We start from the raw sequence: 27,215 nt of genomic DNA, 5'->3' as shown, positions 1-27,215 counted from the left end.
CAAGTGAATTGAGCAAGTCGCTTGAATCGGACGCGAATGGAACGTGTAAACACCTTAATTCATTTCACTTGAATGAAAAGAAAGTTGAACATGTTCAACTTTTGGCAAGTCAATTGAATTCAACTGAGTTGTTCAATTCACTTGCCCTGTCAAAACGTAGCATATGACTATGTCTATAAAACTGTCTGTTAAACTTTATTATCAAAAGAATAAATATTGCCGACGATGGACAAGCTGTGGAGTCGCCTGCACTAGATGAGGTTAAAAAAGCTGGGACCAGCTCCCGGCTGAACTTCTCAAACATGGCAGTGAGCAGTAGGGTGCGGCTTATTTTTCGCATATTTCCGAAACCTGAAATTCGTGTGCAAAATAAGAGGCAAAATCGCGGTCCACATAATAGCAGAAAAGTTCGTGGCGGTGGGGTTCTCGTAGCCGTTCGCCGGGGGCTGAAAGCACACGTGATCGAAGACGTGGCATGGAAAACCGTGAAGCAGGTATGGATTGTGCTAGACCGCAAGCTATTCTTTTGTGTCATCTACATCCCACCGGATTGAACGCGAGACAGTTCATTGTTCGATGCTTTTTTTTTTTTTTGGTTTAAAATTCAGTTTATTTTTGCAAAGGTGATACCTAGAATTTTGACGACGTTTGCCGTTTGCAGCCACGGAATATCGATGATGTTACCGTTGCAATACCCAACATCAATCGACATCGTTTTGCGCAAATTTAGTTTTGCGCCGGCTGCTGCACAGAAACGGTTAAATATTTCACGGATCATTCCTATCTGTGCCTCTGTTGTGACGATGACGCTGATCTCGTCCGCATATGCCACAAGCAAATCATCTGCATATCAGTGGATGGAGATACAGTACAAAAGTGCTGTCCAATGAGAGCTTGAAGTAGCTCGAAGTTTCTCCCTGTCCTGCTCATGCCCATTTGTTGACAAAAAAGAACGAGCAGGACGGGAACAACTTCGAGCTACTTCGAGCTGCTCATTGGACAGCATTAAAGAGATGCATCGACAACGGGTCCCCTTGCCGCACCGACCGAGCGATCTCGAACGATCGAGAGAGGTGCCCATTGATAAGCAGCCTGGATGTGGACCGACTAGCTATGCGCGCGAGAAGAGCGATGAGTTCCTCGTTGAACCCGAGCGACCGCATGGTGCCGAACAAGAACGAATGACGTACCCGATCGAAGGCGTTCTCCAGATCGAAACTGATGAGTTTACCGGTGCGACGGTGTTGTTGACGAAGGCTGGCAATCCGGTCTTTGAGAGCGAGAGTAGCTTGAAAGATATTGCGTTCGGAGTTCGAACATTTCTGTCCGTCGCTCAGCACACGATGGGCTCGCATGACGCGCTCTAGCCGGATTTTGAGGATACGAGAAAGCAACTTGTAATCGCTGTTGAGCAGCGATATGGGCCGGTATGCTCGGGCCGTGTTATCACCTCCCTTTTTCTTCACCAGCACGATAATACCCTCCACGAAGGCATTGGGGAGATTGCCGGTGAGTGCTTCATTCAGCAGCAGGTTTAATTCGCGGTGAATTACGTCGAACATGCGGAGATAAAATTCTCTTGGGATCCCGTCGGCACCGGGGGATCGTTTGGGTGCGCTTGCCCTGATAACAGAGAGGATCTCTGCTGTTGTTATCTCCTCCATGCACGCTTCGCTCGATGGGTCGTCCGGAGGGATTACGCGCTCGCATGCAAAATCGTTCCCGTCGTTGTTATTGTCGCCGTTTGCTGCTGCTTCTTCTGCATAGAGGCTCGAGAAGAAATCAAACAGCTTCATTTCTATCGCCTGAGGCTCGGCGACAAATTCGTTCTCTCCCGTCTGCAGCTGTGTAATTACGGTTTTCTTTCGTCGTCTTTCCCCCAGTTGGAAGATCGACATTGGTTCGCCGGCCAGATGCGTCTCGTTGATGCGCATAAACATGTGCGAGAAATTACGCTGCAGTGCCAACATTTCTCCTTTCAGCCGATTGATTGTAGTTATCAATTGTGGCTGCTGGTAGTAGCCGTCGTACGCTTGCCGTAACTGCGCATAGAGATGCTGGTGCGCATCGTGAAATTCGTCAAAAACAGATCGAGATTTCCACTTAAAAAACGACTTGATTTTAGGCTTGGCGTACGACAGCCACCAATCCATACATGTCCCATAGTTTCTGCGTTGTCGAGTCCAGTATTGCCACTTATACTGGAACTCGGCAACGTTTTCATCGGTCAGGAGATGCGGTCGAAGGGCCCAAAAACCGCGCCCCGGCTCATGTCCCAGTGGAGGGAGACATATTCTGACCGTAAGCGCTTTATGGTCTGTGAAGCAGCAGACGTGTGTGAAGGCGGACTGCAGTTTGTCGCGTAGTCCCCGGCTTACGTAAATACGGTCGAGTCGAGACCGCGCGTTTCGATTGATGTACGTAAAGCCGGCATCTCGTGGGCACAGCATCTCCCACGCATCGTGCAGCTGCAGCTGCTGTACGGAGGTTTTAAGGGATGGACTAGTATTCGGGCTGGACGAATCGTACGCACGGAGCACGCAATTGAAATCGCCAGCGAGGATGACGTTTTCAGTGTGGTGGCGGAGATAATATGCCAGCGTGCCATTGAAAAAATCTTCTCTGGCCGCTCGCTGCGCAGAGCCGGAGGGAGCGTAAACGTTGCAGATGGTCGTGTCGTGTATTCTGAGCGCGATCAGTCGGCTGTCCAGACTCTTCTCAACCTGAGTGACCTGGATGTGCTCCTTCACCGCAACAGCTGTGCCTCTCCTCGTGTGGTCCACATTCGCGAAAACGACAAAGCCAGGCAAGGAAAGCTGTTCGTTTTCGACTTCCTGCAGGCACACGATATCAAGACATTGGCTGCTAATAAAATTTCGGGGCGCGTTCAGCTTCGTGGGGTTGGTGATGGTTCCAATGTTTATTGATGCGAGGTTATAGGACATGAGAGCCATTTAAAGATATTAGTTCTCGTCCCGCTCATCGTTACCGTCGTCGTATCGTTGCTTCTTGCCGGGCGGGCGACCTCGGCTTCGGCTACTCCTCGTAGATGTTGACGAGTCATCTGTCTCGTTGCCGGCTGTTCGGCTTTGCGAGCGAATTGCGCTAATAGGTTTTCTAAAAACATCCACCAAGGCCACTTCGGCGCTCTGTGGGTTCTTCCGCATCGACGACGACGATGAGCAGCGCTCCTGTGGTGCTTGCAACAACGGGCTGGGGGACACCGTTCGCGCGGTGCTCGCAGCTAGCTGGCTTGCTTGTTGGTTGTTTGAGCCAAACGGTTCGTTCTGACTCGGCGGCTTCGGTAGCTCGGGAAAGGCCTCCAGCGAATCTTGTGGTGGAGCGACGGAGCGTTGTTCGACCGGTTTGACGATCGGAGGTTTCGCACCGTTCGTCTTCTTCGGCGGTTGTCGTGGCCCAGTTTGTTTCGTCACGTTCGCGTAACTCTTTTGAACCAGCAGTTTCTTGTTCTGCACACAAGATATGCCAGTATGGGCCTGCTCTTTGCAGTGTTTGCAAGAGGCAACCTGGCCCTTGTAGTGGATGTATGCTTGTTGTCCATCGATCGTGACCCACGAGTCAATGTTTCGCTGAATCAGCATACGAGCCGACCATATACCGAGCGGGATGCCACCGAACTCGAAACCATCACCCCACGTTAATTCCCGCAACGAAATCACTTCCCCGAACGCACTGAGGAAATCCACAATCTTCTCTTCGGAAACGTTTTCCGGCAGATCGTGCACTTTCACTTCCACACTTCCATCTTCCATAGTTATACGGAGCTTGTGCTTCTTCCCCGCAATATCCACCTCATGCTTTTCGTCGTGTTCGTCCACGATTTTTTGTGCGAGCGTCAGGTTTTTCACCTTGACGAACGCACATTGTCCACCGCGGTGGCACTGAAATCTCACTAGTAGTCACTACATCGTCTTTTTGCAGTCCTAGAACTGTGCGGCAAAAGCCATGCACCTTCTCGAAAGACGGCTTCACTGGAAAGCGCGAATAGTCTATTCGGAAAGTGTTTTCTCGCCTCATCGCGAAACACTAAAGCGCGCGACGCGGCACGGACAGATGAAAGATAAACCACCGGATCAAATCGCTTGACTTTTAGAGGGCGTAATCGAAAACACGTTTGCTCGTCTCAGAAGTTGAGCGGAAAACTGACATACGCATTCAGTTAACTCGACCGTGGACCAAGCTTCGCCCTTTGATGACATCGTCATCATCGGTGATTTCAAACATGCCCGGAATCAGCTGACGAGCTTCTGGTAACGGTTTCCTCTACTGAGACGCTGGTCATTCTATGTTTAACTCGTGCACGACGAGTCTTCTGGACCATTACAGCTTAGCCACACTTCAACAAATCAACCATATTTCGAATGAAAATAACAGATGCCTGGATTTATGCTTTGCTAGTCTTCGTGACACTGCTCCATCAATTTCATTATCTCCTGCGCCGTTGGTAAAGTGGGTTGCCCATCATCCACTACTACACAATATTATCGAGAAACACAACTTAGTTGAAGGCAAAGACGACATTCCACCTGTTATTTACGACTTCTGGAAAGCAGACATCGGCAGCATGAACCATATTCTTTTGACACTGGACTGGGATGACATATTGCATGCTAACAATGTAGATGCTGCAGCTCAAACTTTTTACCATGTTCTGTCGTACTTGATAGATAGACATGTTCCCAAGCGAAGCCTATCTGTTAACCGCACTCCGTGGCAGACACCTAGACTCCGGCAGTTAAAAAGGCAGAAGAATTCTGAGGTAGTACTCCAAGCACAAGAGTTCAACCACTTAGAGACCACTACGTGCGACTCAATAATGTCTACGAGAGCGTCAGCCGTAGATGTTTTCTTCGCTATCAAAACAGCATACAACGTCGCCTCAAGTCCCAGCCGAAGTCTTTCTGGAAATACGTTAAAGAACAGCGCAGCGAATATGGGATTCCTTCTTCAATGCAATGGAATGGTGCTGTTTTATCCGACCAACAAGCCATATGTGATCAGTTCGCATCGTTCTTCTGTCAAGTTCTTCTGTATTTTTTCGCTAGAAACTCTAACCGCTGAACAGATTAACGCCTCATCATGTATGACTGAGCCTTCAGGATTCATTATGCCTATTATTAACATCAATGACGATTCCATAATGGCAGCCGCAGGTAAACTGAAAACATCGACTTGCGTTGGACCTGATGGCATTCCTTCGGTAATATTGAAGAAGTCGATTGGTAGTTTGTTAACCCCGCTGCTTAAGATCTTCAATATGTCGCTTGCTACTTAAGTGTTCCCTTCCTGCTGGAAAAGTGCATTTATGCTTCCTGTGCACAAAAAGGGTAATAGGAGAGAAATCGATAACTACCGTGGAATATCGTCCTTAAGCGCTGTTTCAAAACTCTTCGAGCTCGTTGTGATGGATCGACTACTTTTCCACTGCAGGCGACATCGAAGCATAGACCAACATGGGTTCATCTTGGGACGCTCAACGACATCAAATCTTTTATGTCTCACCTCCTATGTGACTGACAGTATGCTAGAGCGAGCGCAAACTGATGTGGTGTACCTAGACCTTTCAGCAGCATTCGATAAAGTCAGCCATCAAATCGCTGTTGCAAAACTTGAGAGGTTTGGAATACAAGAGACACTTTTGAACTGGTTCCAGTCCTACCTAAGCGACCGTCAGTCGCAAGTAGTCATAGCACAGAGAACAGACATGGATACTCGAACAAAATTTCGGTAAAAACGTGTGTAAAGATTTAAATCGCACTTCAGCGCCGCCAACGCAGGCTGCCCGACATAAAAACTCAATCTCACTGAGTGATGGCGTTGGCATACACTACATAAACAAAGTAGTGCTGCCACCTAGGAGCGAGCCGGGGGCAGCAGGGACAGTAGGGACAGCATGGACCATGTCCAAGGGCTTGACGACCCCTCCCCAGCTGTCTGTGAGTCAGGGAGAACTGCCTAGGGCGTGGTGGGATTTAGCAGTGGGCTCTGTTAAAATCCCTCCCAAAAAACCACAAGTGCCCGTAAGCAGACTCTATCAAAGCGACTGTGTGCCGCTTCAAAAGCACAAGCCCAGGGAGTGCCATTGGCACATCAGGATTGATTCCAGTAAGATCCTGATTATGGTATACTGGTTGTATGTTATTGGTCTTGTTTTGGATATTGAGATATTGTGAACGCGAGGGCTGGTAGTCTGGTTATTCTATTCTCTTAGTAAGGCCGGGTGACACCGACCTGAAACGGCGAATGGGCTAATGGCCAGGCTGTCTTCCGTCCCCTAAAACCGTGGCGGGCCTTGCAGCACGCGGTACAATTCTGTCGCTCAGCTGGCAGCTCAGATGCTTTTCCCTGACTAGCGCTGATCTGGCTCTGAACACGAAAGTGTCAACCCTCGCATGGCCTCCCTGCATGCCGCAAGGTATGTATAGATAACCATGGGATCGTGAAGGCGACTACACCAGCAGGATTCGACAGCAGCCGCAAGGGGGACCCATCAGACATGAGTAATCCCATTAAACAAAAAACGACGAAGGAAGGAGGTGAAGCGAATGGTGGTAAGGAGAACCCTTTCACCAGACGCAGCGGCCTGGAAAGGTCGCCCCAAAGATCGCCGGGGGAAGGCGATGGTGAAGCCCGTGGAGGGTCTGAGGAGGTGCCGGTTGAAGTAAAGATGGACGGCCCTACCCTGACCCGCGTCATCAAATCTGTGATGGCGAACCACGAAGAACGCGGTGGTCACACGATGGAAGTAGTCACGGAAGTATCCGACGTGATTATGTCCTTCCTAGACAACCGGGTTAACTACAGCAAGGACTTGAAACTTGCTGTACAGGCACTCTGTGCCCTAGTAGTTGAGGCCAAAACGGAGTGGAAGTCCCTACTAGAGGCCAGTAAGAGTGCAGAAAGAGCTCCGCAAACTCGTCAAGGAGCGGAAGCAGGCGGATAAGGATAAAGAGGAGGCGGAATTGAAAATTCGTCTCTTGTCCGAGGGTAAACGACTGGCGGAGAGCCAGGTCGAGGAACTCCGCAAGAGGATGGCTGTAACGGGAGCGACCCCGAAGCTGAGTAAGGTTACGCAGGAGGCGAACCTGAAAACAGCTGTCGAGAATTCCGCAGCCCCGAAGTCAGCGAGAAGGAAGAAGGTCGAGCGAAAGGATGGCCATCTCAAGCCGTTGAACCCAGTGCCTCCACCAGTGAGGACCACTGAAGCTCGCCGGGAGGAAGACTTACCCTGGAGGGAAGTCGTGAACCCCAAGAAGGCGAGACGACAACGACAGCAGACCGCAGAGAAAGCGGCAGGCGGAGCGATACGCGCCACCGTTAAGAAGGGTAGAGCCCAGAAGACGACGGGTGAACCTTCCAATGTCGGTGGTAGGCGTAAAGATAGAGGTGAGGCGATTATCGTCAGTACTGACGACAAGAGCTACGCCGAAGTCTTGAAGGCCATGAGAGTTAATGACAAACTCACTGGCCTAGGAGAGGATGTCAACTGCATCCGAAGGACGCGGAGAGGCGAGATGATTCTCGTCTTGAAGCGGGATGCTGCTCAGAAGAGTTCTGAGTACAAAAAGTTGACAGAGGAAGTCCTGGGCGATGGGGTTCAAGTAAGAGCCCTATGTCCAGTTTCGAACATCCAGTGCAAGGGCCTGGATGAAGTAACCGAGGCTCGAGACCTGGTCGACGCACTGAGAGATCAGTGCAATGTCGAGATCCAGGAATCTACGGTTCAGTTACGCAAAAGCTACGCGGGAATGTAGGTTTCCTGATTCCAAGTACCTCATGATGTGGCCAAAAAGGTAATGGATAGGGCTAAACTAAAAGTGGGTTAGTCGGCATGTCCGCTAAGCATAAGCCAACCCCTTCAGGCCTGCTTTAGGTGTGTTGGAAACGGTCATAAATCTTGTTACTGTAAAGGCTCTGATCGCAGTAAGCTATGCCGTAGGTGTGGAGCTGAAGGCTACCAAGCTCGCACCTGTCAGGCTGCACCAAGGTGTCTGATCTGTCCCCGGGTACAGACAACAGACACCTTACCGGTGTCCAGGCCTGTACGGCCTCTAGAAAGATCCTGACACGCAGGTAACACAGCTAAACCTAAACCACTGCGACGCGGCTCAACTGCTGCTACAACCGTCGTTTACTGGGTGTAAAGCTGATGTAGCCTTGCTGTCCGCTCCTCACCGTTCCCCGCCCGGTAACGGTAGTTGGATTGCGGATAAGTCCCAGATGGTGGCCATCTGGACTTGCGGGCGATATCCCATCCAGGAGATAATATCATCACCTGACGATGAGGGTTTCGTTATAGCAAAGGTAAACGGTGTTTACTTTTGTAGCTGCTACTGTCCTCCCAGGTGGAGTATAGTGCAGTTTACTAGGGTAGTAGATATTCTTGCAGCAAGACTAACTGGCTTAAAACCGTTAGTTGTAGCAGGCGACTTCAATGCGTGGGCAGTGGACTGGGGATCCCGGTTCACAAACGCTAGAGGTCATACCCTGCTAGAGTCGCTAGCGGTACTAAACGTAGTCCTGCTGAACGAAGGCCAAGTGCCAACGTTCAGGGGACCAGCGGTGATTCATGCATCGATGTGACCTTCTGCAGCGCGGGATGGACGGTGGAGCCAGAATGGGAGGTTCATGAGGGGCATACCTCCAGCGATCATCAGGAAATCCGTTTTATGATCCGGTATACCCCGTAGCAACCACAAGGCGGATCGGCAAAGCCGATCTAGGATGGCGCACCTCGCAGTTCAACCCAGAACTCATGGAAGAATCACTACGATGGGAGACGCGAACAACGGGATTAAGTGGCGACGAGTTAATCGATGTACTAACCCGTGCATGCGATGTGACGATGCCTAGGAGGACCAAACCCCGGAAATCGGCAACCTGCGTACTGGTGGACTGACACAATTGCGGACCTTCGTAGAACCTGCCTTAGAGCAAAGAGAAGGCTGCGACGTGCCAGAACAGACGCTGAAAAGGTCGAGAGACGCAGGGTGTTCCAGACAGCGAGCAGAGCTCTGAACTACGAGATTAAATGTAGTAAGAGAGCCTGCTTCGAGCGGCTGTGCAGGATGGCAAACGATAATCCATGGGGAGATGCATACAGGATGGTGATGGCTAGGACTAATAGCACGCCACCTGAGAAATCTCCGGGGATGTTGGCCAAAATAGTAGACGGGTTGTTTCCGAGGCATGAATCATCGAACTGGCCCGCTACTCCATACGAGTCAGCTGACGTAGTACCGTTAGTGACTAACGAAGAGCTTATCGTAGCAGCAAGAAAACTTAAGCTCAATAAGGCGCCAGGCCCGGATGGTATTCCAAACCTGGCCCTTAAACACGCCATTCTTGCCAATCCAGATATGTTCAGGAGCTGCCTCCAGAGATGCATGGACGAAGGAAACTTCCCAGATCGATGGAAACGGCAGAAATTGGTGCTATTACCGAAGCCTGGCAAACAGCCGGGGATCCTTCGGCATACAGACCAATTTGCCTACTCGACACAGCTGGAAAGCTGCTAGAGAGGGTCATTCTGAATAGATTGTCGGCCTATACAGAGTGTGCTGGTGGCTTATCTAGCAACCAGTATGGCTTCCGTAAGGGCCGTTCTACCATCGAAGCAATTCGAGCGGTAACGGATACGGCAAAGATAGCGAGAGGTTTAAACAGAAGAGGTATTAGGTACTGCGCGTTGATTACACTTGATGTAAAAAACGCGTTTAACAATGCTAGCTGGGCAGCAATTGCTGACTCCCTGCACCGATTGAGAGTTCCGGATTACCTGTGCAGGATACTGAAAAGCTATTTTCAGAATAGGGTGTTGTTATACGACACTGATGCTGGTCAAAAGTCGATCGTAGTGTCCGCGGGTGTTCCACAGGGATCGATCCTCGGACCGGTTCTGTGGAATATTATGTACGACGGAGTATTGCGCTTAAGTCTCCCGGCCGGAGTAAAGATAGAAGGCTTCGCGGATGACGTAATGCTAGAAGTAGCAGGTGACACTCTCGACGAAGTCGAACTGAAGGCTTCATACGCGATTGGCAGAGTGGAGGAATGGCTCAACTCGAGACGGTTATCCCTTGCACACCAAAAGACGGAAGTCGTGGTAGTGCATAACCGTCATGGGTTGCAACAGGCTAGGATAAGAGTAGGGACCTGCACAGTTAACTCCGTGAGGTCTCTCAAGCATCTGGGCGTGATGATCGATGATAAGCTCAATTTTACGAGCCACGTCGATTATGCATGTCAGCGGGCTTCATTGGCGATAAAATCTTTATCACGAATGATGTCCAACAGATCGGCGGTGCATAGTCAAGTGCGTAGGCTGATAGCTGGCGTAGCATTGTCTATCATCCGTTATGGCGTGCCGGCATGGGCCGTAGCACTAAAAGCCGAGTACAATGTAAAGAAATTGATCAGAGTACACCGGCTGATGTGCTTACGTGTCGCGAGCGCATATCGCACCATATCATATGAGGCGGTGTGCGTTATAGCTGGAATGATGCCGATTGACACACTCCTAGAGGAGGATGTGGAGTGCTACAACGAAAGGGACTCGGTGCAAGTGCGACGTGTCAAGAGAGCAGCTTCGTTGCTCAAATGGCAAAGAGCATGGGACACCGCAGTCAAAGGTCGTTGGACCCACAGACTGATTCCAGATGTGTCCAACTGGGTTGATAGGAAGCATGGTCAAGTCAACTTCCACCTAACACAGGTGTTGTCTGAACATGGCTGCTTTAAGAAATTCCTACACAGGTTTGGCTTCGCAGATTCTGCGGAGTGTCCTGAATGTGTAGGTGAGGTAGAATCGGCAGAGCATGTGATGTTCGCATGCCCGCGATTCGAGGTAGAACGCAATACCATGCTGCTTATTAGTGGTATGGATACAACCCCGGACAACCTCGTCGAGAGGATGTGCCGGGAAGAAGCTATATGGAATGCGGTGAACACAGCATCTCAACAGATCATGTCGAAACTGCAGCGGTGGTGGCGTCTTGAACAAAACCAACGAGTGCAGTAAGGGCACCTGTGATGCAGTGAACACCTTGCTCACCCCGACAACCAACATGTCGCGGGTGGGCTGCGGGGACCTCAGTATGTAGATATAGAGGTCATTGCGGTTCACGCGCGGTGGTTGTTGTCGGGGTGCTCGTCTCCAACGTGAGATTATGATACGGACCGTTAGGTTACTATCATAGCTTGCGATCGACGGGTGGTGAGGTAGCCACCCTTGAAGTCGATGTTGTGTGTATTGACGTCAAGTGCGTTAGCATAGGCGTGAGCGTTCTCAATAGTCCCCCCCTGATGTATTGCTTAATTGCGGGCCGGGGGTACGGACTGGCGAAAGGGTTTTGGTTTTAGTGGGTCGGGTAAGAGTTACATGACATACCCATCCCCACACTACCTGAGTACCTCCTCAGGTGTCTGGTTGCAGATTTCCGTTTACCCTTGCTCAAGAAAAAAAAAAAAAAAAAAAAAAAAAAAAACCTAGGAGCGAGCCTAGGAACAATTTGGAATGAACACTAGCGCTAAAAAGTAAAACACGGCAAATTTTGCACATATTTATCAGCACACTAGCACCGCGCCACGGGGGCATAACGACTTACTGCAAAATGACCGGTATAAACTTTTACACAAGTACGCGAATGAAGATGAACGTCTGTTCTCTGTGCCATTATCTTTCTCCTATATTTCAACGATGTAAACGCAGTAATAGAGGGACCTCGGCTACCCTTCGCTGATGACTTCAAAATCTATTTTAATATTCGCTCTGAAGTAGATGCACAGTTTCTACAACGGCAATTGGATGCCTTCGCCGATTGGTGCCAGAAGAATCGTATGACTGTCAATCCTGACAAATGTTCAGTTATTACGCTTTCTCGACTAAAGAATACACAAGTTTATAACTATTTTCTTTCTGGAGTTCAGTTGGAAAGGGTGGACGAAATTAAGGACTGGGGGTAATACTAGACTCCCAGTTAACATTTAAGCAACACGTAGATAAGGCTTCCAAATGTCTGGGATTTATCTTTCGGATAACAAAAACGTTTTCGGATATTTATTGCTTAAAGGCACTTTACTGTGCCACGAACTCATTCACTAATGGTGACAGACGACGGAAGATGATCTGGGATATCACTTTGTAGGCGGTATTAAGGATGGTGATCGCTCGAAAGTTCTCACACTCCAGCTTGTCGCCTTTCTAGTAGATGGGGCATATAACCCCTTCCTTCCACTCCTCCGGTAGCTGTTCAGTTTCCCAGATTCTGACTATCAATTTGTGCAGGCAAGTGGCTAGCTTTTCCGGGCCCATCTTGATGAGCTCCGCTCCGATACCATCCTTACCAGCTGCTTTATTGGTCTTCAGCTGTTGGATGGCATCCTTAAATTCCCTCAAGGTGGGGGCTGGTTGGCTTCCATCGTCCGCTGAACTGACGTAGTCATCTCCTCCGCTGCCTTGACTGTACTCTCTGCGCCATTCAAATGTTCCTCGTAGTGCTGCTTCCACCTTTCGATCACGCTCCCATCCTTATCCCGGCACATTTCGTCTCACGGCACGAAGTCTTTGCGGGATGCGTTGAGTTTCTGGTAGAACTTGCGTGTTTCTTGAGAACGGCACAGCTGTTCCATTTCCTCGCACTCCGCTTCTTCCAGGCGGCGTTTCTTCTCCTGAAAAAGGAGAGTCTGCGGTCTCCGTTTCCGTCTATAACGTTCCACGTTCTGCCGGGTATCTTGCTGCAGCGCGACCGCCCGCGTTGCACTCTTCTCCTCCAGAATCTGTCTGCACTCTTCGTCGAACCAATCGTTCCGTCGACTTCGTCCCACATACCCGACGTTGTTCTCCACTGCGTCGTTAATGGCTGCTTTAACTGTATTCCAGCAGCCCTCAAGAGGGGCCCCATCGAGCTCACCCTCTTCCGGTAACGCTGCCTCGAGATGCTGCGCGTATGCAGTAGCGACATCAGGTTGCTTCAGTCGCTCTAGGTCGTACCGCGGCGGTCGTCGGTACCGAACATTGTTGATGACGGATAGTTTTGGGCGCAGTTTAGCCATCACCAGATAGTGGTCAGAGTCGATGTTAGCGCCAGGATATGTCCTGACGTCGATAATTTCGGAGAAGTGCCGTCCATCAATCAGAACGTGGTCGATTTGTGATTCTGTATGCAGTGGTGATCTCCAGGTGTACCGATACGGGAGGCTGTGTTGGAAGTAGGTGCTGAGAATGGCCATATTCTTGGAGGCGGCGAAATCAATTAGTCGTAGGCCGTTTTCATTCGTCAGCCGGTGAGCGCTGAACTTTCCAATAGTCGGTCTAAACTCCTCCTCTTGGCCAACCTGAGCGTTCAAATCTCCTATGATGATTTTGACGTCGTGGCTTGGTCAGCTGTCGTACCTACGTTCCAGCTGCGCGTAGAATGCCTCCTTATCATCTTCAGTGCTTCCGGAGTGTGGACTATGGACGTTGATTATGCTGAAGTTGAAGAACCGGCCTTTGATCCTCAACCTGCACATTCTTTCATTGATCGGCCACCACCCGATCACGCGCCTTTGCATATCGCCTATCACTATGAAAGCTGTTGCCGCAGCTCTGGTAGATGGTATGATTACCTCTAAACATTCGTACCATTGATCCCTTCCAGCAAACCTGCAGCGCTACGATGCCGAATCCACGGTCATTGAGCACATCGGCGAGAATGCGTGTGCTATCGATGAAGTTGAGAGATTTGCAGTTCCACGAACCGAGTTTTCAATCGCTAGTTCCTTTTCGTGGTGGCAATGGTCTTCGCCGATGGTTCCGGTCCGTACTCTCTTGTTGATTGTTCGTGGCGTGAGTTTTTTTTTTGGCTGGCTTGCAGGGCCTGACACCAAACCTCCTAAATTTCCGGAGGACCATTCCTCCTTATTTCCGTTGAACCATGGTGCACAGTTTCACCACAGAGAACAGACGTTCATCTTCATTCGCGTGGTTGTGTAAAAGTTTGTACTGGTCAATTTCAAGTATGTCGTTATGCCTCCTTTGCGCGGTGTTAGTGCGCTGATGAATGTGGTTAAAATTTGCCGTGTTTTGCTTTTTAGCGCTAGTGTTCAATCCGAATTGCTCCTAGGCTCGCTCCTAGGTGGCAGCACTACATTGTTTGTGTAGTGTATGCCAACGCCATCGCTTAGTGAGATTGACTTTTTATGTCGGGCAGCCTGCGTTGGCGGCGCCGAGGTGCGATTTAAATCTTTACACACGTTTTAAACGAAATGTTGTTCAAGCATCCATGTCTGTTCTCTGTGGTTTCACTTAAGAGTCCCTAGCTGGCACTCGAACGATGATCATCCGCCCCTAACATGCAGAACAGAAGCTGTTGTGAGCCGATCCTGACATGGAGAACAGACCTCTGGAGAGGAGCAACCCCCCCCCCCTCTTCTCTGTCAGCATACGAGCATAGTTCCCACCGGGGTTGGTTACCCGATCTTCCCTAAGGTTGCTAGTTCCTATTCATATTGAATAGGGCACTGCACGGCCTGCTTTGTCTCTTTCTCGCTGCAAAGAAATTAGAAAACAACAAGGCCAGTAAACGTCAAAATGTATGAGGAACGAAAGAGAAAGAGATGTTTCCGTGCAGTGCCCTATTATACCAGTCGCATAGATTTGATTTAGCACAGTAAACACAGAGAACAGACGTTCATCTTCATTCGCGTGGTTGTGTAAAAGTTTGTACTGGTCAATTTTAAGTATTTATATGTGGTTATGCCTCCGTTGCGCGGATGTCTCTATGCACGCTAATAGAAAAAAACTCAATGGATAATATACACCCCACAGTAATCTTGCTCTAATGAATGATCCATTTACAAAAAGCTAATAACATTCATAAGTTAATGAAAAGTATTGGAATGTATGTTGCTAAAGCGATGTATAAGTTTTTCCTTATACATATTATTAAGCGCCTGCTTTGGTAAAAAAGTATTAAAAATATTAATAATAAATAACATTAAATTTTTCAACGTGTATGAGCTTGAACGTCTGTCTACGGAATAACCAAACGTTTTGACAGTTGTTAGAGTGGATCCGTGGCAGAACTAGGTTCGACCCAGCAATAGGCGAATTCGAGAAGGATCCAATGGTAGAGTGCGCTGCGAGAGTTTGGGAGAAAAGTCGTCAGAAGCCATTATTTACATTCAAAATCAAAATTTCTCCATAAAATTTACTTCACTTTTTGGTATATTGTCACATGTTTTCCACTGGCAATGGCTTCTTACATTCTTTAAGCAGCTATTAAAGACAAATCCCACCCAAATAAGCCGCGAATTAAAAATCCGGGAATTCATAACCAAGATAGTGCGGTGGAGGCACTGCAAGAGATGTGCTATTTAATCGGAAAAATCATATGCAAGCACCCACCGGATGAAAGCTCATCCCAAAGAAAACAAAATTTTCTTCCAATTTGCGACTATTTCAGCTTTCATAAATGGTTGTATTAACCAGAAAACGCGAAAATCGTTCTCCCTCCGTATGCTGCCAATGCACTTTTTTGCCCAACGACACTTTTTTCGTGGTTCTTGTGACGACCACCAGATGTCGAAATGATCGATGAGCTTTACTCAAATTCGCCTATAACCGAAAACGACATTACATTTGACAGAAGTTTGTTTATGCACAGAGAACAGACGTTCATCTTCATTCGCGTGGTTGTGTAAAAGTTTGTACTGGTCAATTGTAAGTATGTCGTTATGCCACAGAGAACAGACGTTCATCTTCATTCGCGTGGTTGTGTAAAAGTTTGTACTGGTCAATTTTAAGTATGTCGTTATGCCTCCGTTGCGCGGTGCTAGTGTGCTGATGAATGTGGTTAAAATTTGCCGTGTTTTGCTTTTTAGCGCTAGTGTTCAATCCGAATTGCTCCTAGGCTCGCTCCTAGGTGGCAGCACTACATTGTTTGTGTAGTGTATGCCAACGCCATCGCTTAGTGAGATTGACTTTTTATGTCGGGCAGCCTGCGTTGGCGGCGCCGAGGTGCGATTTAAATCTTTACACACGTTTTAAACGAAATTTTGTTCAAGCATCCATGTCTGTTCTCTGTGGTTTATGCTCGAACGGTGCTGCCCAAATCTGTCGTTTTATCACCCGAATAAAAAAAGTTTAAATTGAATTGTAATAACAATAAACTCTATTGTTGCTCACAATAGAATAACAATTAAGAATATTGTTTTCCACCATAAATCCTATTGTAAATGGCTGTTTTACAATAGAAAATAGGGGTTGTTAGTTACCGTAACAATAAAAAAATCGTTTTTTTCTCGAACAAGTTTTTGCCATTACAATATAATTTATTGTAATTCTATTGTCAACATTTTTCTGCCAATAGATTTTATTGTTCGTTTATTGGAACAACAATAAGGCAATTTAATTGGTACAATAGAAGAACAATAGAACTGAATGTTCATCAATAAAATGTATTGTAATTTTATGATATTTTAATGTAAATCTATTGTATTTTCTATTCGGGCAGTACTTTTGTCAATCCACAAAATGTGGCACATTGCGGCACACCGAGGCACAAATATTCAAATGAACAAAATTTGAATTGTGCTCAGCGACCCACCCCTTGGTTCCCACACTTCCCTGTCCTTGTTGAGTGGTTTTTCTTTTCATTTTATCCAGACAACAAAGAGAAGAGAGAGATACGAGGGGAATACAAAAAAGTACCTAAAATTAGAAACTTTTTTCTAACCGTGCACGAGAAAGGCAAAAATACCTAAATTAGGTACTTTTTTCTAACCGTGTGCGTACAGGTCCCTCGTTCGCTTGAATTCAACAAGGTTTAAGTCTCGGCTAAAGTGGAAGCTACGACAGCGCCATTTAGTAGCAAGGTGGCCGTTCCCAGTACCATGATTTCCACCCATCCTCTTCTTTCCAACGCAAATAAAGCTACCTGTTTTGCTTGCTTTCTCCCTTGCTCTGCCGCCTTCTGCGTCTGTAGTGGTAAGTAAACACACGCTCGTGACCTGCGAAAACGGTACGCATTTTGGCAGAAAACCAACTTCCAAACCGAAACTCATTAGTGCGAAGAGAGTGGCAATTGTCGAGCGGAAAGAGTACCGCAAACGGTTGTTCGAATCGAACTCGTTCAGAAGCAGCAGCAGAAGCAGGAGAGGGAACGATGGTTGGAAAATTTTTCAAAATGGCCAACTTTTGCGGAGCCGTGGTCGAAACGCGAGTGCTTGTCGCGCGTATTGTTGCGTAAAAACGGTGCGATTTCGGTCCGGAAAACGGTTCCGGAACGGGTTCCGGGTGTCGCTGATCGAACCGACTACCGGATTACCGGGTGCGGAAAGTAGCGGGCGTGAAAATCGAGCCGCAATTGTGTCGTCGTCGTCGTTGGTTTTGCCTTCTGCATCGCAGGCAGTCGAATCGACCGCGGAGCGAAGTGTTTTGTGTGTGAAGTTGCAGAAAATCGTCCTCGAAGAAACCAATCCAGTCAGAGGACGGTGGTGAACGTTTTCTTGTTCCGATCGCCAGCAACCCGCAGAAGTGACCACCGTTTGAAAGTCGGGCAAAGAAAAGGAAGAAAAAGGAACCAGCCAGAAGTGGAAGATCAAAGGAAGTGGCTAACAAGTGGAATAAGATTCGAGTGTGGTACAAAATGATGATAAACGCGGAAGAATATTATTCTAGTGGTTCATGAGATTATTATTAGCGAAAAAGAAATCCACAGGAATCATTAAGCAAAGGAATACGAAAGCGGTGTCGGATTTGCGACTGGAATGAGCCCACGGAGTGCAAGAAGGTGAGACAAACTGGACAACCTAATTTAACTCCTATCATCATAATCGAAGTCACTGTCCCGTGGGGTAGCGATTTTTGAGATTCACCAGCACCACTGGTTACAGATTCCAATCCTCCATCGGTAGTGAGGAGGAATTGTCAAAATGAAAATCCGTCGACTGATGTCCCTCTCAATGCGCCGGTCGTTTGTCGGGATGTTTTCTATTGTAGTGTTAATCGCTGAAGTTTGGTCGTGGATCGTGATTATGGAGAAGGCTGGAGGAAATTGGAAATCTTGTCGAATACAAGGACGCGACCAAATATTACGCCACGCTTTGAAGGAGGGGTGGGGTCCGTAAAGTGGACGATTTATACTGCCTGCCTGCCTATCGCGTATCTGTCATATGGAAACCCAGCAATCTATTAGGAAAGATCCACTAATTACGTTACGCAAAAACCCGCCCCCAACCCCAAAAAGATATTCCTCTTGACTTCATCTTGTCAATCAGAAGTATCGGTCAGCTGTGTTATGAGTTCTAATGAGCAGGTTGAAGTCGCTCGAAGTTATTCCCATCCCGCTCATTTTCATTTATTGTCAAAAAACGAGCAGAATAGGAAAAACTTTGACTTCAATTTGCTAATTTGCACTATCATCCAACACAAAAAAAATAGCAGTTGTTCCAATGAATAATTTCAGAGGTTAGCAAAGTATGAAAGTTTGTTAGTTGAAAGATTTTTTTTGTATCTTTATTAGTATCTAAATCAACATCTTCAAAAAGGAACGAACATTCGAACGAGAACTTTCATCATTCCGCACCATACGACGTCAAGTGGAAAAAGTGTGCTTATTAGCGGAGCCTCTACTTGGAATCATCTCACTTTGGCTACTAGACAGCAACCAACATTTCAAGCTTTCAAGGATAACTACTAAAACAAAGTTCAATTAGCTATAGCACTCAATTACCACTTAGTAACTTCCAAGGCTCCAATGTTATTTTAATTCCCATTCAAACTTCCTTGACCTAAGTAAAAGTCCTGTAACTGGTAGGTTATCGTAACAACTTATATATACCCTTCCTTGACCCGATAATAAGTGTAAGCTAGCTGTAATCTTGCTTGCTGTGTACCTCGTCTTCTTGTTCCTGTCGGATCGGTCAAGAACCATTTTCACCGGATTAGGGGCCTTTCACAAATAACGTTACGCTGTAGGGGGAGGGAGGGGGTCAAGCCGAGTGTTACGATCCATACAAAAAAATGAACCTTTCATACAAAAAGTGTTACTAGGGGGAGGGTGTGGTTCCAAAATCACCAAATTTAGCGTTACGTAATTTTAGAAAGAACCCTTACTGTCCAACATTCTGGCTTCGTGCCCGGCTCACCGCATTCTTCCGATTTTCGCGGTGTGAACGAGGGATGGTTCTCCCAACAGCTCATGCAACTCGTGGTTCATTCGCCTCCTCCGTCTGCACCCCACCATAGATGGTACGCAGCACTTTCCTTTCGAAAACTCCAAGTGCGCATTGGTTCTCCACGAGCATCGTCCAGGTCTCGTGTCCGTAGAGGACTACCGATCTAATGAGCGTTTTGTAGATAGTTTGGTACGGCGACGAACTCTATTCGATCGAAGCGTCTTGCGGAGTCCAAAGTGTGTACGGTTTCCAGCCATGATGCGTCTCCGAATTTCTCTGATGGTATCATTTCCGGTAGTCACCAGTGAGTCCAAGTACATGAATTCTTCGACCACCTCGATTTCGTCACCACCAATACAAAATCGTGATGGATGGCTCACGTTGTCTTCTCTTGAACCTCTTCCTATCATGTACTTCGTCTTCGACGTGTTGATGGCTAGTCCGAACCGGTTAGATTTGCTCTCGAGTCTAATGTAGACTTCCTCCATCATCTCAAAGTTATGTGCCATAATTGGTAATTAATGATTTATTAAAAACTATAGCTTGCTAATCCAAGACTTTTGATCAGGCGAAACCAAATACAGCATCCGTTCGCTAACTGGGCTGAAACACCAGCCCAGTTAACGAACGCCGCTTTTTAACTGGGCTGACGAGGGAATTCGCGATGCATTGTTGTGATCGTGTATTACATGAAGCTTAAAGAATATACCATTCAGAGTCCCCTCGTCACCGAGTCTTTGTTGTTGTTTTTTGACGGATAACTGCTTTTTAACTGGGCTTTGGCCCAGTTAGCGAACGCCCAGTTAAAAAACAGTCCAGTTAAAACGCGCCCAGTTAGCGAACTGTTGCTGTAGCTGGACGGACTTTGTGAAAATCGTACCACTCGTGTCCATCCCTGACCTTCGTATTACCCCCTCCAAAGCGATGTTGCGAAAGATCAAAACCCTGCCGTAACCCTCTGCGCATTTCCCAAGGGACTCGAAAGTACCCCTGAAACTCGAACTACGCACATCACCCGATACATTGTAGCCTTGATCAACCGTATCAGTTTATACGAAAATCCGTGTTTGTGCATAAGCTGCCATAGCTGGTCCCGATCGATTGTATCATATACGGCTTTGCAGTCGATAAATAGATGATGTGTGGGCACGTTGTTTTCGCGGCATTTCTGCAATACCTGACGCACGGCGAACACCTGGTCCGTGGTAGAGCGTTCGCCCATAAATCCCGCCTGGAACTGCTCCTCGAACTCTCTTGCAATTGGTGTTAGTCTACGGCATAAAATTTGGGAGAGTACCTTAAAGGCGGCGTTTAGCAATGTGATTGCGCGATAGTTGCTACAATCCAGCTTATCACCCTTTTTGTAGATGTTACACACGACACCTTCAATCCACCGTCTCTTCGCGGTCTCGATCTTCCTCCTAAAAATCGGGTTTTGTCTGTTCCGCGCCCGTTTATCGCCCTCGTGCGCTGTTGCAGCAATTTCGCCCATGCTGTATTTTTCTCTTCCACTAACTGCTCACATTCGCCGTCATTCAAGTCGTTTCTTTGATCCAGGGGCACCAACTGTCATTAATGCACTATTTTTATTCAGCACCGCACTCTAGACTAGATCAGTTTCCGTGCGATTGTTTTGTTTTAGGGTGATGACATACTGAAGCGTCGAGCGATGCGGAGCGCGTCCAAGCACTCGTAAAGCAGAATATCAGCAAGAGAAATTCTTTTGTCTTGGACGCGTTCGCGCACGCACGCGCGTGATTATGTCATCCGCCTTAATACTCAAGAGCTGACCCAAAGTTGTATGTTGCTGACTATCTACCTTTGGCTAATTCGGCAACTTTTTGTATATATAAACCTTGCGGATCTCAAGCTTATTTAATTATGGGTCCTGTACTGCCGTTTTACGCATAACTGTCCCATGCACATAGGAAATCCCAGCAAACATGGGATATAAATATAGATTTGCGAGCAGACCTAGTGCTACTTTGATAAGCAACTGCCACTACAATTGACAATCTATATTTCCAATTAAAGAACGATGGTGCTACTAGTGACTTCATCAGTAGATCAGCTTCTTGTTGTTGAGCCGGAACATACACTAATTGGATTCGTGCTGCTGTCACTGCATCTCGAATGAAATGGAATTTGATGTCGATATACCACATGGACTCGCTAAAACAGCAACTCGATAATGCTACCGTCGCTTTCTTCTTTGATGAACATGTTACTGTACTAGCAAGGAGAAATTCGGAAATGCTTTACTGGCATAATCAGCATCCACGAATCCGGTGAAGGAGGCATTGTTTTGAGTGCAACGATAGACCAACTCCAAATTTCGGCTGCCTTGGACAATGTCCTGAGCACACGTTTTGCTTGATTCCAATGTTCCTTGCCAGCTGCATTCTGAAATCTTGAAAGATACCCGGCGATGAAAAACAAATCTGGCCAATACCGTTTTCAGTGTCTGAGTTACAATTAGCAAATCGTCCACGTATACTACAATGTAAACAGGCTCGCTTTTCTTATGTTTTACGCAGAAAAAGTAATCGTAGCGTGATCGGACAAATCCTTGATTTTGTAGAAATTGATTGAACCTTGTGTTTCAATTTCTTAGAGATTGCTTTAATCCATACAAGCATCATCGCTTCAACATGCAACCCGAAACAGCACACTTATCATAAACGAGTTGTCACTTATGTACGATGAAATCCGGTCATATGTGTATAAATTGTTGCAACCCAATCGGTCTAAATTGTGCTAAACGGAAAACTTCTCCTGGCTTGGCTCGAACACCTTCTGATACCTGCATGTACACCTTCTCCTCTAATATACTATTTCGGAATGCTGTCCGCACGTCCATTTGATGGATTATTATTCTTCTAGCATTTTCAATGGCCAAAACCGTCCGTATCGTGTCCAATTTCGCTACCGGTGCCTTGGAGTAGTTACATATCTTAAAGTTTCTCCTGTCAAGTTGTGGTGGGTGTGGTGGTGTCGATTCCGAGTCAACAGAATTTTCAGATATGGTGCCCTCATTTTATTGAACTACACTGTTCATTGGACAACTTTGTGTATATTAAGAAGTTTTACCTTCGAGCATCTTGAAAGAAAATTCTTGTTCATTGAACCGTACATCTCGATCCACAAACTGCTTTCTTGTTATCTGATTCCAAAGTCGATAACCGCATGCTGTTTGCACTAATCTGTATTAGTACAATATACTTTTTCCGAATTCATCCTTCCCCTCGGATATGTTACCTTGCCGCAGTGGGTCGGCTTACGCCATTAGCACTGATATGGCAACCAAAGGCATATCCTGTCGTGGTGGTATCACATGTTGACTATTTTTATTTGGTGCCGCGTTACATATCTGGCATTGACGCACTAATTTACGGCATTTACATGTGATCCAACGGATCTCGTGTCTTGGAGCCTTGAATGGTAGTGCAGTCATGCAGAGGCCTTTTTCATCAGTGATAATGATGTGAGTTCTCTTCTTTTCGGCAATACTTTTCTGATGCGTTCCATGTGACGATGACTCGTAGCCACGCTTACATTTAGCTAGCTAGGCATTTATTTAAAAAAAACTAAGTATTCAAGACATTCGTAGGGAATCGACTGCTGGATTCACTGAGTAGAAGTTTTTTCAAAACTAGGAACGTGGTGCCAGTTTTATTTTGTTATGCCTCACTTCGAAGAGCAATAATAAAAAAAATACCACACATTATAATGATGGTATATGAACAATCTTATGACGGCTTCATTCACGGTAATTTTTACTAATAGTAGGGAATAGGCGTGATGAAGTTTTACTTTGCCACCGAAAAGTGAATCCTATAGCTGACTCATAACTGATCATTAGTACATGATAGATAATGACAGTTAGTTTGAAAACGATCAAGCTACTTATTAGAACATAATAATAGTAATACCTTGACAAAGGTGTTTCCACTTTTTACAAGACATAACATTGTGTTTGTATTGACACAGGATGAACCAATAACTTAGGCAAACAAAGTAATTCAAGGAACGCATACTTCATACCTTCTGACCATAAAGACAAGAATGACATCGTACAGATCAATCTATATGATTCGGCAATTGAGCCTCCAAAATAAACAAAAGATTAAAAAAATTCTATATGATTAAGAATTAGATAATGGGAGAGAATATATATTGAAGTAGAAAATATAATGTCTTTTGAGCTAGTTCAACAGTGTATTAATGGACGACATGATCCTTGTACTGCTGGAAAACTGCTTCAAAAGTTATTAACTTGTCATTCTTATAAATCGGGGATTGAACACTTTCTTATACATGATAAAAAAAACTTCCGGCTCAGTTTCTTCGATGAAGCATTGGGCAACATGTTCCATGTGAGTTGAAAAACTGCTTCGGTCGATTTCGAGCGCGTACAATGACAATAGACGTCTAAATAGCATAAAAACTGACAAAATAGTTTGACTCTGACAAGAAAATGACAAAAATTACTTTAAACTATAACGATGTTAGTTAGCATGAGACCTGTCTGACTATTTATGAACGTAATTCCCTCTGATTCAGTTGCAACAGCGTCTTCTTGGACGACATGTTCCGTGTACGGCTGGCAAACTGCTTCAAAAGGAATTATGCAACGGTATCATCAAAGGCCTGGTGCAGAGGTTTCTACTCTATTCAGAGTCCCGCCAGTAAACCTCAAAAAAAAAAAAAAAAAATATACTTTTTCCAAATTCACCATATGCCTGCGAGCTCCCAGAATCGAGAATCCACTCCACCTTAGATCGCGTAAATTCATTTAATGCATTAGGACAAACCAAAGCTACTTCTCTGTCTCCTGGGATATCTGCCGCTTGAGCATAGTTTCTTGGCTTGTGACAGTTCACACGTTTGTGCCCAAATGCAACCAAAATATTCACCAGGATCTCCAATAGTTTTCTTCGTTGCTTTTGTTGCAAGGACCATTCTAACTGTTTGTTCGCTGCATTATATTCTTGATCGCTTTTGTTCTTCAGCCAGCAAACGAGCCTTCATCATGTCTAGCTTGATCTGATTATCTGGTAAAATCTTTCAGCTGCCGCACAATTCCAAAGCGCAGTTCCTTCATCCATCCGGAGGAGAGCCAGGGCTATCCGCAACAAAGGTAACCAGCAACGCCTTCATCCTGTCACCTTTCTCCCGGAAAACCTTCTTCACATCTTCGGACTCCGTAATCGCTGGTGGATTAGTCGTAACGATGTCCTGAATACCGTGAGCCGCTAACTGGGTTTCGACACGGAACTTCCAGTGTGCTGTAGTCATCGAGAACATGCAAAGCACCCGAGTGAAATAATGACCTTTCTCCATCGGGCGATAGAGGAAACCATTGTGAGACAGTCTCCATGAAACACCGGAAAGATTGAATTCGCCGATGGCAAGAAGCTCATCCGCCGCTGCCATACCCTCGACTACGGTGAAGACGGAACGGCAGTGGGCATCTGAGTAGTCGACGTCACGTGTTCGATCTGGAGGTATGACACGGCACAAAGAAAAATGGCGCTCTTCTTCAATTGGATGGATATCCAGAATCGTTGCAAACATTGCCCCGCGGTATTTCAAATTACTGTCACATCGATACGGCTCGTATTCAGTACCAAACACTTGGCTCGAGAGTGTACCATCATCAAACCAAGTTTCCATCAGAACAATAACATCGTAGCACTGAGCTGATTATGCCGCCTACGTTTGGTAGTAAATCAAATGCTGCTAGAAGTAAGATCCGTATCAGGCAGCGAATGTTTTTTGTTGCATAGGTACTTACCTGGAGATTTCCAATCCACATCTAAACTCAGGGCTAGGACGACTTAGATGAACGCTGGGAGCAAATGGCGCGACTGAGATAAAGGGACTGAAAGAATCTCCCGATAAGCTTACTGCGGCGCGTACTGCACACTTTGCAGAGGCGACTGGCGACGATGGCGAACAGCTGGAGGGTGTGGAGATATGCGAGATGCGTTGTCCACTAGAATACAGTGTTGCTTTAGGTAGGGAACCATTTGAATCCAACCGTCTAAAACGCGTCTTAGACGGTTGAACACATTCCACTAAAAAGAGCTTAAAATATTTTTTCTGACCATTTGAATGTTGTTCATACTTGCCGATCACAGGATTGCGGAAGACCCCATTTCTAGCCCCAAACGCAGGACCACGACGACTGATGAACGGGGGCAGTAACGGCTCGTTTATTGCTAGCGACCGTGTACTTCGTGCTGCTGGTATTGATCGTGAGTCCAATTCTCGCTGTCTCCCTCTTAAAAGGCACAAAAGCCTCTTCCACGGAACGACGATCAATCCCGATAATATCGATATCGTTCGCAAAACCCAGGAGCATATGCGATCTTGTGATAATGGTACCGCTTCTTTGCACACCAGCTCTTCTAATCGCTCCCTCGAGCGCTATATTAAACATCACCCTGCTTTAATCAATCTAAGGGCCGATTTCTTCACCTCCGCTTAGTGCTTAAACCCGGTTTAAACGTATGGGTAAGCACCGCTTAAAAGTTAAGCGGAGGTGAAGAAAACGGCCCTAAGAAGGTAACAAATGACGTCGATATTTCATCCGCAACTCTTACAATTGATTTCGATCCGTCCAACGTTATACGAATCAGCCGTACCATGTTCAAGCATAATTTGCCATAATTCATTCCGTTTCACTGAATCGTACGCCGCCTTAAAATCACTAAACAGATGATGTGTCTGCAAGTTGTACTTCTGGAATCTATCAAGGATTTGTCTCAGGGTGAACATCTGATCCGTCGTTGATCGGTCCTCACGAAAACCTGCTTGGTATTCGCCGACGAAGGACTCTTCAAGCAGTCTAAATCTGTTGAACAGAATACGGGACATAATTTTGTACGCCGAATTAATTGGCGTACGTAATTGGCGCACTCCAGTCTGTGCCCTTTCTTAAAGAGAGGGCAAATAAGGCCGTCCAACCAGCTGCTCACTGCCATGTTTGAGAAGTTCAGCCGGGAGCTGGTCCTTCCCCGCAGCCTTATTGTTTTTCAGCTCTTTAATGGCTTTTTTAACATCATCTAGTGTAGGCGACTCCACAACTTGTCCATCATCGCTAATATTTATTCTGTTCGCCGATGCACCGTCACTTCCACGATTCAAAGTCTGGAAGTGTTACTTCCACCTGGAACAATGAGATAAGCTTCCAAATATGTGATTCAGAACTTTTTCCATACCGTGTATCAATCAGATTTTAATTACAATTTGTCTAGAATTTATTAAAACCATTTTAAAATTTTCCTCCTATACTGTTCTGTAGGATCAAAATTACACCGTCGTGTGTCTTCTTCTTATTTTTACTTGGATTCGTCTATATCCAAGAGCTTGACGATCCCTACCGTCACCACAGCAAGTTGTGAGATGTGGTGGGGTATGGTATTAGGCTCTGTTAAACTTCTATAAAAAGCTGCATGTATCCTCAAGCAGGCTCCACCAAAGCGACCGTGTGCCGCTGAAAGTACACAAGCCCAAGTCCTGGTGTTAGATGGAACCTTAAACAGACCTGACACGACGGCTCTCCGATGAGACAGGAGGAGGTTTGCGCGCCTTTAAAACCTATCATAACGAACAACATAGAAGATAACACGACTCGATATAATTGGCAACGACCTAGGCGACGAATGAAGGATCACGATTCGAAGCTCGGAAGTCACTAGATTTCGCGGGTTGCGACAGGACAGTCTACGATGAATTACATCTCCGCAACTACGACATCGTAGCGCTGCAGGAAATCTGCTGGACACGAAAGAAAATGGAAGTTGAAGTCGAACGCCGCTGGTTCACATTGGGCAGACTAGCCCAAGGCTACGCGCAGCAGCTGAAAGTGGCACTTCCAACGGAAGAGCATATCGGCGCAGCTTCTCTTGAAGATGGCTGGAGAGGTATTCGATCCGCAATTGGTGGCATCGCAGACGCTGCACTAGGGCATGATGTTCTCGGACCAGCGAAACGGCGCATGTGAGCAGTTAATGGAGGAAAAGAAT

At 46.6% G+C, this 27,215-nt stretch overlaps 1 protein-coding gene across 16 annotated transcripts in view; it reads left to right on the top strand.

Annotated features, from left to right (window-relative positions):
- The first annotated feature begins 17,125 nt into the window (after window positions 1-17,125).
- LOC134209193 (proline-rich protein 36-like) overlaps window positions 17,126-27,215 on the top strand; it is a 182,387-nt gene continuing 172,297 nt past the window's right edge. For 10 of the 16 annotated variants that reach the window (XM_062685176.1, XM_062685179.1, XM_062685180.1 and 7 more), the window contains exon 1: window positions 17,126-17,795. The gene's annotated coding sequence lies outside the window, so the exon portion shown is untranslated. The remainder of the gene's footprint in view (window positions 17,796-27,215) is intronic. The other 6 variants (XM_062685184.1, XM_062685189.1, XM_062685182.1 and 3 more) reach the window with 1 other exon arrangement.

This window comes from Armigeres subalbatus, chromosome 2 (assembly GCF_024139115.2).
Source record: "Armigeres subalbatus isolate Guangzhou_Male chromosome 2, GZ_Asu_2, whole genome shotgun sequence".
In the NCBI taxonomy this organism is placed as follows: domain Eukaryota; kingdom Metazoa; phylum Arthropoda; class Insecta; order Diptera; family Culicidae; genus Armigeres; species Armigeres subalbatus.
This window is presented reverse-complemented; position numbering and strand designations above follow the sequence as displayed.